The 12,348-nt window shown below is 41.1% G+C and overlaps 2 long non-coding RNA genes across 2 annotated transcripts in view; both read left to right on the top strand.

Annotated features, from left to right (window-relative positions):
* The window catches only part of LOC145716792 (uncharacterized), a 412,414-nt gene that overhangs the window by 337,055 nt on the left and 63,011 nt on the right, over positions 1-12,348 (top strand). The window lies entirely within an intron of this gene.
* The window catches only part of LOC145716773 (uncharacterized), a 115,582-nt gene that overhangs the window by 70,247 nt on the left and 32,987 nt on the right, over positions 1-12,348 (top strand). The window lies entirely within an intron of this gene.

A 12,348-nucleotide genomic window follows, 5' to 3' on the forward strand; every position in this document is an offset into this window, starting at 1 on the left:
ATGAGAGACTATGGACTCTGAGAAACAAACTGAGGGTTCTAGAGGGGAGGGGGTGAGGGGATGGGTTAGCCTGTTGATGGGTATTAAAGAGGGCACATACTGAATGGAGCACTGGGTGTTATACGCAAACAATGAATCATGGAACACTACATCAAAAACTAATGATGTAATGTATGGTGATTAACATAATAAAAAAACTAATGATGTAATGTATGGTGATTAACATAACATAATAAAAAAAAGCAAAAGAATTTAGAATCTAAGAAAAAAAGAAACTATGGGAATATGGATTAGGGGTGGCAAACAACTCTAACCCATGGGCCAAACCTAGCTCACCATCTGTTTTTGCCAATCAGGTTCTACTGGAACATAGACTTGCCCATTTGTGTAGACTTTCATGCTCCTATGGTAGAAATGAGTAGCCTCAAATACTTACTATCTGGATCTTTAGAGAAAGTTCTCCAATCCTCGATACAGACCCTAGATATAAGGGTGCTGGCGGGACCTGGGGAGGCAGCCGAATGGAGGCCATACCAGAGCTCAGACACAAGGGATAAATAGGAGTTAACCAAAAGAGGCAGAGAAGTCAGGGGAGTTCAAGGTGAAGGGACTCCTTTTGCCAAGAGAAAGTGATAAGAAAGAGCACAGTTAGTCCTGGCACCACTGGGGTATGCAGAACTAACTGCAAGAATGGCCAGACCAGAAATATCTGGCTGTGGCCACGTTCCCAATATTCAGAAGTCAAGGGGAGCCTTGAATGTTTTCAGCACGGGAGGGGCTGATCAGGTGTGCTTTTGGGGAAATTCACGCCGCAATAGTGTCGAGAATGGTTTGAAATAGGGCTGCTTCCTTTCCCTTCCATTCTCTCCCCTTCTACCTCTCAAAATATTTAGCCTTCTGGAAGCAAGCCAGTATAAATGTCCAAAACCATCTATCTTTGCCCTGTGGCCTGGGGATACCCATGTGACCTCAGGGCCCCCCTGGACTGTAGGGAGGAGCAGGGGAAGGGGGAGGCTTAAGGGGCCATTTCTCCCATTAGCACTTGCAGCCCCCTCAGCCTCCATACAGAAATTTGAGTGGCAGTAATTGGATCAAGGGTTGAATTTAATAGTAACAGAAGAAACAGGCCTGGCGCAAGGAGTGTCATTGCCCTTTTCTCAAAGTGACTTTCCTTCCTATGCATTATGATGTAGCAAGGCCATCAGGGATGCAGAGAAATACAAGGGATTGATTTTTAACTGGCAATAAGGTCAGACGGTAAGAGGCAGTTCTAATAGTCACGCTCTGAAGGGAACATGGGAAAGGATACAGATCCGAGGTGGGGTGGGAGCAAGCAGACGGAGGCCTAAGGGAAAAAAGTTGTGTTTCCTATTTATTTCCGAAAGTGAGGCATACCTTTATGAAATAATTAATAGCTATCTCCTATTTTCACGTTGGAATTGAATAATTCTTTAATGTATTTTGGGCTTTATTGCCTCTTCTTTATTAAAAAGAAGAACAGAGCATTCTGGCTAGAGGCCACTTTCGGTCCCTTCGCTTATAAAGTTACAGAATTTCAGTGTGGCTAGAAGAGTTCCAAACTTAAATTCATGAAAATGTATTCTTTGGGATTTTAAAATCCTCCCCTCCCAGACAGAGGCCTCAGAAACCTGAACTTCTCATTCCGGGCCAGCCTTTGCGGCCAAGCCCGGTACGGACAGGTATGTGGCGCCTTCCCACCTTCCTGTATCTCCTTCTTTCCCTCTTAGTTCCAAGCCAGCCCTTCCATCCCGCTATCTGTTCTGATATAATCCCTGTCAAGCAGTCGGTGATAAATGAGCTATTAGCCAATATGAACTGGAACCCTCTCTGGAAGACAGAAAATGGTCCAGGTTCCAAGAAATGGGCACTCCGAGAAGATGGCATCCTAGCCAGCTGCATGCCTGGCTGACCCCCGAGGCCAACCCTTGTTATTCACTCAGCCTGTTTCCACAGCATGGAGAGAGTTCCACTGGCCTCTCAGAAGCTGAGGCAGTGGAGGCAGGTCTCGATTATCTGCTCACCAGCTGGCAAGCAGGAGCAGAAATAAGCTCACCCAGCAGATCAGCAAAAGTCCTTCAGAGAGGATCTCTCCTACATCCCCTAGCAGCTTTGGCCTCCCCATTTAGGCTTCACTTCATAAACTTGCATTTCCTGTGCTATTTTCTTCGAGAAGCAGCTGGAAGTGTGGGGAAGCAATTCAAGTGGGAATGGAATGGTCCAGAGAGACCGTATGCCTCCATGAGCCAATGTCAGCCCTTCACTGAGACTTGCTGACTGTTCCCCTTTCCCTCTACCTTCTTTCTTCTGCTCCTCTGTCCTCTGTGCTACATGAGGTTTGGGGGGTGGGTCTCTAAGAAGAGGTCCAGCCAGTACTCTGTTGTTTGCTATGGAATGAAACAATGTCTTCCTTGTTGAACAGAGTTAAGAATCCAGTATCTGGAGTGGGATATGCAGAAGTGCAACTCCCGAACCCCTTATGCAAGATCTCTGTGAACGTAGGGCAAGTGATTTCCCCTCTCCGAGCCTTGTTTTCATCACCTATGGCATGGTAACGGTGCTGGTCTTGACTTCATCGTGTTGTTGAGAGGATTCAATCAGATAACATAGAGGTGGGGTTCAGCCCTGTGCCTGTGTGTTATAATTCTGTTCCAAAAGTCAAATACCTGCACACAACAACAATGATATACCAAGGTGGGCCTGTCTACAGAGCGGTGGGCACTGTTCCTGCCATTAGCGTCACCAAGTTGCTCCATCCATCCCTCCATCAAATGTGTGAGGACCACTTCTCGTGTATAAGCCATGGTGGAGGACAGCAGATCAGGAAGCAAACATGGATAGGTCATAGGGTGAGGAAGGGAAGGGAAGGGAAGGGAAGGGAAGAGAAGGGAAGGGAAGGGGAGGGAAGGAAAGGGAAGGGGAGGGAAGGGAAGGAAAAGGAGTAGACTATGAACCAAATGTTAATTCAGCAAGCATGTATTAAACTCATACCCTACTCCAGGCACAAGGGTAGTGTGTGAAAAGTCATGGAGCATACAACCACAAGAACAGAACCCTTATAATCAGGAAGGATATGAGCATGTAGGAGGGATATTCGGGTATAGAAAAAAAAGGCAGAAAAAATGAAGAAAGAGCAGATGGAAATGCAGGCATATAAATTACATACAGTTAGGCATCAGGCCTTGCTTCTAAAAATGTCCTGGCCTGGTATGTTCTCTCTGTCATCTGTGCCTGGTGAAATACCACCCAATATCCACCTGCAACACCACATCCTCTGAGAAGCCATTTGGCATCATGGAAGGGGGACGGAAGGGATCTCTCTCTTTCTCTCCTAAGTGTTAATACCATGTCTGTATAGGATTCCTATGGCATGGACCATAAACTGCTTTATTTGGATCAGCTGTCTCTGAGGATCAGATTTCCCTTGCAGCTTGTCTGTGTGGACTCAGTGCATCTTGAGTGATGGCAGCACACAGTGGAACCCAAGAATCTCAAATGGCATTCGCCTACCCAAACAACTCCGTGCTTACAAACACAGCTGTATATAAATGATGAAATCAAGAACTATTTACCTTTTCTTCCCAACACATTGCTGCTACATGATTTCGACGGAGACCAAACAAGGGCCCTTCGGCGTGACACCAGGAGGTACAGCTGTGTGTCTCAGCACCGCAGAGGGTTTGAATAATTCAGTTTACATTAAATACCTCTCAGTATTAACAAGGTGCAGAAGAAAGTGTTTACTGACGAAGTGTACGCCTTCAGATAGGATGGACTCTTCTCAGTAGCTTACATTTTACGTTGGCAAAGCCAACAGTCACGGCCAACCCCCTTGGGGGCCTGGAATCCGTTTATCTTTCTAAGAAACCAGGTACAACCAGGCATCTCTGAAACTAGTCAAATATAGTCCAGAAACAGGCCAAGTGTTTGGCTTCTGCCAGAGGGACTAGAATCCCAGCTCTCACTATGCAAACACTAAGGATGTTTGTTTTCATCTTCTTTACCAGGAAGATAAATGTAGTTTACTTTTTGAAGAGGATCATTTGAGGCCATTCATCTCCTCTGACTTCAAATAGAAGCTACAGAGAGGGTCCAAGGGTGTTTAAAAACTGGATTCATTTGTGAGTTAGCAGGCTTAAGGCCATGTGCTAATGTTGTGAGGCATTAATGGGAATTCCCTGGTTATAATCTAGGAGCCAAGCTGGGTCACCGGCGGCTAGCCACATCATGTTTGATGAGGAAAGATCACCTCAGTGGATTTACTTCTGTGTCCAGAAAAGGGCATTTTGCTGTGATCTTCTTTGAACTTTACCCTTATAGACTTGGGTGGACCATTAACCAATTTAGAGACAGCTAAAAAACCAACCACATAGGCAGTGTAACTTTCACTTCTCCCGGGCCTTTATTTTGCTTTTGTTTTTGCTTTTCCTTTTGATTTAGCAAGATAAAGGCAAAGGTTCTAGAATTTATGCCTAGACTCTTAAGCTACCCTGGTGGCGTTTAGATATAACTGAAAATTGCTATAAATCCTTCTTAATCTTCTTGCTGGTGAATTGCTAGAAAATGCTGGAATACTTTATTTTGGCCTGGCCCCAGCTCCATTTAAAATGCCAGACACAGCAGGGCTGAATTTGTTCATGTTCATTTGAGGACAGGGAAGCAGAGGAAGTTGTGTAAGGGGTTTGGAAATAGATGCGGTGAGAATGTGGGACATGAGAGAGGGACACAACAAATCTCTAACAAGAGGGAGTTGATTTGTTCTACCAAATATGCCTTTCAGGAAAAGGCCATTTCTAACCTGCAGCAAGTTAATAACTGAGAGGCAATTGTAGATAGGGAATTTCTTTGCATTTCTAATTCACTGAATTTGGAGCATCTGATCTTACTGTTCAGTTCAGCAAGGGTAAAGAAACCCACCATCCAAAATAAAGGTAATTGAAGGGGAAAAAATAGGATGATGATGATATAAAAACTATATTCAAAGGAGAGTGATGTGATGCAGAAGAATGAAACTGGACCATTATCTCAGTCTGTATACAAGAATCAACTCAAACTGATTAGAAACTTAAATGTAAGACTTGAAACCATAAAACTACTAGAAGAAAACATAGGCAGTAAGCTCCTTGACAATGCTCTGGGGAATGACTTTTTGGACATGAACCCCAAAGCACAGGCAACCAAAGACATAACAGACAAAGGGACTGCATCAAACTAAAAAGCTTCTGCACAGCAAAGGATCCAATTAACCAAGTGGGGAGACAACCTACAGAATGAAGAACATAGCTGCAAAACATACATAGGATAAGGAGTATATATCCAAAATACATAACAACTCAAACAATGAGAAAACAAATCACTCAATCAAAAAATGGGTGGAGGACCTAAATAGACATCTCTCAAAAGAAGGCATACGAATGGTCAATAGGTATATGAGAAGGTGCTCAACATTACTAACCATCGGGGAAATGCAAATCAAAACCACAATGGGGTATCACCTCACACCTGTTAGAATGGCTGTCACCAAAAAGACAAAAATAACAAGTGTTGGCAAGGATGTGGGGAAAAGGAAACCCTTGTGCACTGTTGGTGAGAGTGCAAATTGGTGTAGGTGCTATAGAAAACTATGGAAATATCTCAAAAAATTCAAGATAAGGCTACCACATTATCCAGAAATCTCACTTCTGGGTGTGTGTGTATGTGTGCGTGTGTGTATTTATATATATATATTTATATATATATAAAGGAAATGAAATCTGGATGTCAAAGAGATATCTAGACTCTTATGCGCATTATAGCATTATTCACAACAGCCAGGATCTGGAAAGAACCCAGGCGTCTATTGATGAATGAGTGGATGAGGAAGATATGGTATATATAGGTACAATGGAATATTATTCAGCCACGAGAGAGAAGGAAATGCTGCCATTTCTAGCAATATGGGTGGATGGTGAAGGCCTTATGCTAAGTGAAATAAGCAAGAGAAAGACAAATATTACATGCTCTGTCTTATATGTGGAATCTTAAAAAAAAAAAAGGTCAAAGCCAGAAGCAGAGAGTAGAAAGAAGAGTGGTTATTAGGGGCTGGAAGGTGCAGAGGAAATGGGAGATGTTGGCCAAAAGGTATAAATCTGCAGTTATGAAGGATGAGTAAGTCTAGAGATCTAATGTACAGGCATGATGACTATACCCAATACTGTAGTGAACAATGGACATCTACCAAGAGAATAGATTCAGATGCGTTCATAACACAAAAAATTGTAAATGTTAGCTTGATGTAGTAATAATTTCACTATGTATATCAACTCATCATGCTGTATACCTTAAATATATACAATTTTTATTAAAAAATTTAAAAGGGAGTGATTGGGGATATAAAGAAACTTCAAGTGAAATTCATGTGTATATGTGTTATCTATCTACATACATATAGGAATTTTATTAAGGTCTAGATGTCAATCTTCCATCTGCCACCTGCTTGCTGTGTGATCCTGAGTAGGTTATTTAGCCTCTCTGGACTAAAGTTTCTGGATCTTTAGTAATGCCAACTCCAGAGGGTTGTGAGATTGTAATTATATACTGCATGCACTCCACCTGGTATATACTATATGCTTATCAATAAGTAGCTTTAAAAATTATATTTGGCAGTTTAATATCAAGGATGGCAAACAGGTTTAATTTCTTGTGTCAAGTCTGAGTTGTGAGTGATGACTGCCTGGAGCAGCATGTTTAGAAAGACATACTGTGAGTAAACATGGCACACAAGGGCAGTGTGATCAAGCATTGATGTTCACTACCAGCACCAAAGGCAGGAGTATGCGAGCCATTCCGAGTCTGGGGAAAAGGTCACAAAATGTCAGGAGACCTGGTCTTTCTGTCTCCAATTAGCTGGATAACCTGGGATTATCTTTTATTCCCTCTGGGCCTCATTTTCCCCAATGTAAAATGAATGCATTTTATGATCTCTAAGGTTTGAGCATGAAAATTCGGCTTCTAATCTGGAAAATAGTGTCACCGATTCACAGGTTTGAAATGTTAACAATTTTTTTAAAAAAATGTGTACTCAGTGCATTTACGTATGAGATATTGTTCTATCATCTTGTTTTGAGGAATATCTACCATCACCTAAGTGAAAGGGTGTGTAGGTCAACAAAAGAAGCAATGTGTAAGGTTTCCTCTTATCAGCAGTGTGCTCCTATTTCCATCAAAATCTCTCCGGGCCTCAGGTTCATCACCTGCAGAATGGGAGAAAAATTATTTCTGTCCCTCCTGACTCTGAGATGTGAAGCAAATTAATGAGGTCACATTTTCTTAGTGCTTTGAACTTGTCAGAAGGCAGATCTTATGTGACCCCAAAGTAAGAGTACGTATAAAAATGTGGCCCAGAAACTGCCCCCTTGATATGATGCACATTAATATCCATTTAAAGTATTACAGCTTTATTACAGCAGAGTAATGCTTCCAGAAGGAAGAAGAGATTGGTTAAAAAAAAAACCCCAGAAGTTATCATTTTCCTTTTAAGTGGATCCTTCCTTTTCCTTAGTGGAAATCTTACAGTCTCCAAGGTTAAAAACATGATCAAAGCTGAAAGAAGCTTGGGGCTAAGGTAGTTCAGCTGGCAAAAATGGCCTTCATGAGAGTATATGTACATTCCCTACTTAAAACAAGCTTGCTGTTGGACATATGCAAAAATGAGTTCACAAGAAGTTGAAATACCTTGGCCCCATAAATAGTTATGACAACTGATCCTAGTGCCAAATTCTGTTCCTGTGGACAAAGTTAGAACTTGAAAGATGTCACATTATTCCCCCAAAGCCAGCATTCCAAAAAATGGCTGAATCAACAACGGGGAAAGGAAGTGCTCCACCTCTCACCTTGGACATACTTGTAGGACAAAGAAGATAAGCTAAGATAGGTACCCAGAATAAATTTCCTTCTTCCTGATCACTTGAATCAGCAACTTTAGCATGGAAAAAGAAGAAAACCGAATTTGCCACCAGTAGCTCCATTCGACTATATTTCTAGGCAGTGATGATGAGAATAACAGTAATAACTATTACAACAAGATTTTAGAACAGAACTCTTTCTGTCTCAATTTCAGTTGAGGTATCAATACGACAGATTCCAAATCACAAATGAATCATGGGACACTATATCAAAAATTAATGATGTACTACATGGTGACTAACATAATAAAATAAAATTTAAAAGAAAACAAAATAACAAAGACAAATCTGCATACACAAATTTTTTTTTTAAGGATTTTATTTATTTATTTGAGAGAGAGAGAGAATGAGAGACAGAGAGCACGAGAGGGAAGAGGGCAGAGGGGGAAGCAGACCCCCTGCTGAGCAGGGAGCCCGATGTGGGACTCGATCCCGGGACTCCAGGATCATGACCTGAGCCGAAGGCAGTCGGTTAACCAACTGAGCCACCCAGGCGCCCTGCATACACAGATTTTTAATGAAAATGTCCTATCAACTCATCCAGCACTCTTGCGCCTTTTTAAAAAATATTAGTTTTAAATATATAAGTTTCAAGTGTACAACGTAATAATTTGTTATTTGTATACACTACAAAGTGATCACCACAGTAAATCTAGTTACCATCCTTCATCATACACTGACTCCCTTCATCCTTTATGCCAACCCCCCAATTCCCTTCCCCTCGGATAACGACCAATCTGTTAGCTATATATCTGTGAATTTTGTTTTTTTTAGATTAAATAAGTGACATCATATGGTATTTTCTCTTTCTTTGTCTGACTCATTTCACTTAGCATAATACCCTCCAGTTCCATCCATGTTGTCACAAATGGCAAGATTTCCTTCTTTTTTATGGCTGAGTAGTATTCCATTATATATGTATATATGTGTATATATATATATATATGTATATATATATACATATATATATATACACATCATATCTTCTTTATCCATTCATCCCTTAGACAATTAGGTTCTTTCCATATCTTGGCTATTGTAATAATGTAATTAATTGTAAATGTAATTAATTGTAAATAATGCTTCAGTGAACATAGGGGTGCATATCTCTTTTCAAATCAGTGCTTTCGTTTCTTCAGCAAAATATCCAGAAGTAGAGTAATAGGATCATATGGTAGATCTATTTTTAATTTTTTGAGGAAACTACATACTGTTTTCTCTAGTGGCTTCACTAATTCATATTCCCACCAATGGTGCCCGAGGGTCCTCTTTCCTCTACATCCTCACCAACACTTGTTATTTCTTTTCTTTTCGATACTGGCCATTCTGACTGGTGTGAGTTGATATGTCATTGTGAGTGGCAGAGCTGGGATTTAGTGTATTGCGTGCCCAAATACATGCTGTTTTCATTGTATCCTGAGGGGCTTTTATCTCAGGAATGAAATGTTTGGTACTGGCTTTGTGTCCAGAGCCCATGCACCCCATGATCTCAGTGTTCAGCAGGCACTGTTGGGGTTAAGGAACAAGCATTCAGACAGGTTCACTTAAGAGATGGGGGTCTACAGCAAGGGCACACTTTGGCTTAGGTCACCCAGCAGTAGGATTCGAACTTTGGAAGAACTCAACCCCTATGTGGAATTGCTTCCCGGTAATAAATGTATGCTAGTGGGGGAAGTTACAGTCATTCAAATGACTCCACACACTCCTTAGTGAGTCTTTGCAACAGCATGGAGAAATAGGCAAGGAAATTATTGTCCTTATTTTTCAGATAAGTAAACACAGACTCAGACGCTCAAACTGTAGCACTCAATGAATATTTGTTAAATGAATAAATGAATGAAGATACCCCATCCCTGATGTATGTGTAGGTGCATAGCCAGGCATTGGTCTACGATTATTTCATTTTTTGACTAGATTACAAGCCACAGAGCTCCCATATCTGTATCCAGTATTAGAAGTGTAAGCCCTTGTACATAATGTATGCCCTATTGGTGTTAGGGGAGAGTCTCTGATACCTTACAACAGAAGAGTCTGATTCTAAGCAAATATTTTTTAGTAAGTGGCATCTCAAAGGGACTCACTGCAGTTGAGGTATTCATTTCCTTCAGGGGACAGGCTTTGGGATGAAAAAGACCTGGATCTAAATCCTGTTGCTTTTACCTACTCAATTATTTTCCCATGTAGTTAGCAAATGTGGTTTTCCATCCTTCTCTGCCATTTATTGGCCATCTGCCTTTGTGCAATTTTGTGTTTTTTATCTGTAAAATGGGCATAAGGTTACTCTCACACAGCTTTACTTTGAGGACTAAATGAGTACTTGGTGTATAGTAGGTACTTGATAAATGGTAATCATTTTTATTTAAAGTGGCCAGCTGATGGTTTGATTTCCTGAAGTTCATTCTGATCTCCATCCAGATCATAAAGTACAATGTTTAGTTCACAGGGAAGGAACTAGGTTCTCTTCCTCTATTCAGGCAAAAGGAGGCAAGCTCTGAGAACATGTGAATAAACTGTTTAGAGACTTCTCAGAACCATTTGGGGGCAATAGTTGAGACCGGTAGATAGTCTGTAGAACAGACCAAATCAATGAATGTCCTGGGGGCACAAAATAACTATGTTTTTCAGTTCCTTATCCAAATCTGGAATTGGTAGCTTTATTTTTAAATTTCCGTTCTTGCCCTTTCAACTAGGTCATTATTTAAAATGTAGTACCCATATTAAACTAAGACGATGACAGTTCATTTACTCAGGTCCAAATTCAACCATTTTTGCTATTCTCATCTGAAACGGGTGATCGCCTTTGAAGGATGAAAGGATTGGGTGGTCAGAGAATAAGAGTGAGGGAAAGATTTTGAAAAAAGTTTTGTCTGGACACATTTCCTTCCAAATAAACTGAGCTCACTAAATAAATTAAATCCCACTAAAGCACGATTTTCCAAATCATCAACTAACCAACCATGGGTACAACAACTGAGGCAAAATGATTTTACTCCATAGTTGTAAATTGCGACTTGGCAAGCGAAAAACACAGCTTCTTTTAAAACAACCGATTAACACTTCCCTTGGAAATGTCTCAAATATCTTTCCTCTGAACAAAAGATTCTCCTTTAACCCAAAATTTCTTGGTGTCATCAGGTTCTTTGGTCTAAATTTGTTAGAAGTATAATCGTTCATTTGTATTTTCTCTTTCTTATTGCCCGTCACTCCAGCAGAACTGTTAATAGCATCATTATTAGAGTATATAGGTCTCATTTTGCAGTCCGTTCCTTTTCTGCTCATTTTCTGTTGAGACGGTGTGCTCCTTGCGAAGGGATCTACTTCTCTTTATTTTTGTCCTATCCCCACCCCTTTACCTAGCACACAGTAGGCAAACCATAAATGCCCTTTGAAATGGAACTGAATGGCTTAGGTACTTCCTGAGACAGGCCAATCTTGCCAATTATTGGGTAGCAATAAATTAGGAGAGTGGGAAACAGAAGTGAGTGGTATCATTTCATACGGGGTTAATTTGGACAGAGAGTAATGCATTTGGGAAATACACTTCCCACCAGTTGGAGATACTTGATTTTCTCTAGCTAGGTTGCCCAGTTAGAATCCTCCACGCTAATATTATTTGGTCACAGATCCCCCCTTTATTTTCTTTAATGTCACATTCTGCTTTGAGTGTTTCATGCCACAAAACACATGGTTAGGGAGCCTGTGACGAATTGAAATTTCTCCAGACTCTGCCTCTTCAATTTGTTCCATCTCTTCATATTGTTTTCGTGGTCACACGTCTCTGGCATGAACTGAAGCATCCCCCAGTTACGAAACACTTACAGCCCACAGGCTGCAGGGCAGGCATTTGCTTTAAGTCCAAACAAACAGAGATAGAACTTCTCTCTGGGCATTAGTCTTTACAATAATAGCAGCATGTTACTCTCAGGGTAATCTCAATCTAAACAACCAATATTTAAAAAGACATAAACCTTTTCCATGGGAGCCTGGAAAGTCTGCAGGAGACCTCACATGGCCCTTCCCGACTGCTTCAGTTCTCTCCTCCCCTCCGTTTTGGGTCACGATTGCTGTTCCCTTTCCGAGAGCTGGCTCGGAAGATCACTTGGATTTGATCCTGCTGGCCTGATACAACATACTTGGCCAGCCAGGACTTCCTGGCTCTGCTGCTGATGCTCTACAGCAGGAGCAGGATTGGCAAATCAGATACCCTGCGCTTGGGCAATGTACAGGGTTCACTGCAATAGCCATAGATCGAGAACATGTTATATATTATGTAATCTAGGTACATGTATATTTCTATCTATCTGTTATCCATCAATCATCTCCTACATATCACAAGTCCAGGGGCCACCTTTCCGATTTTAGTTTTATTTGCAAGCTATGGAATGGT

Source organism: Leptonychotes weddellii, chromosome 1 (genome assembly GCF_054177405.1).
Source record: "Leptonychotes weddellii isolate Sample4059 chromosome 1, ASM5417740v2, whole genome shotgun sequence".
Classification (NCBI taxonomy): domain Eukaryota; kingdom Metazoa; phylum Chordata; class Mammalia; order Carnivora; family Phocidae; genus Leptonychotes; species Leptonychotes weddellii.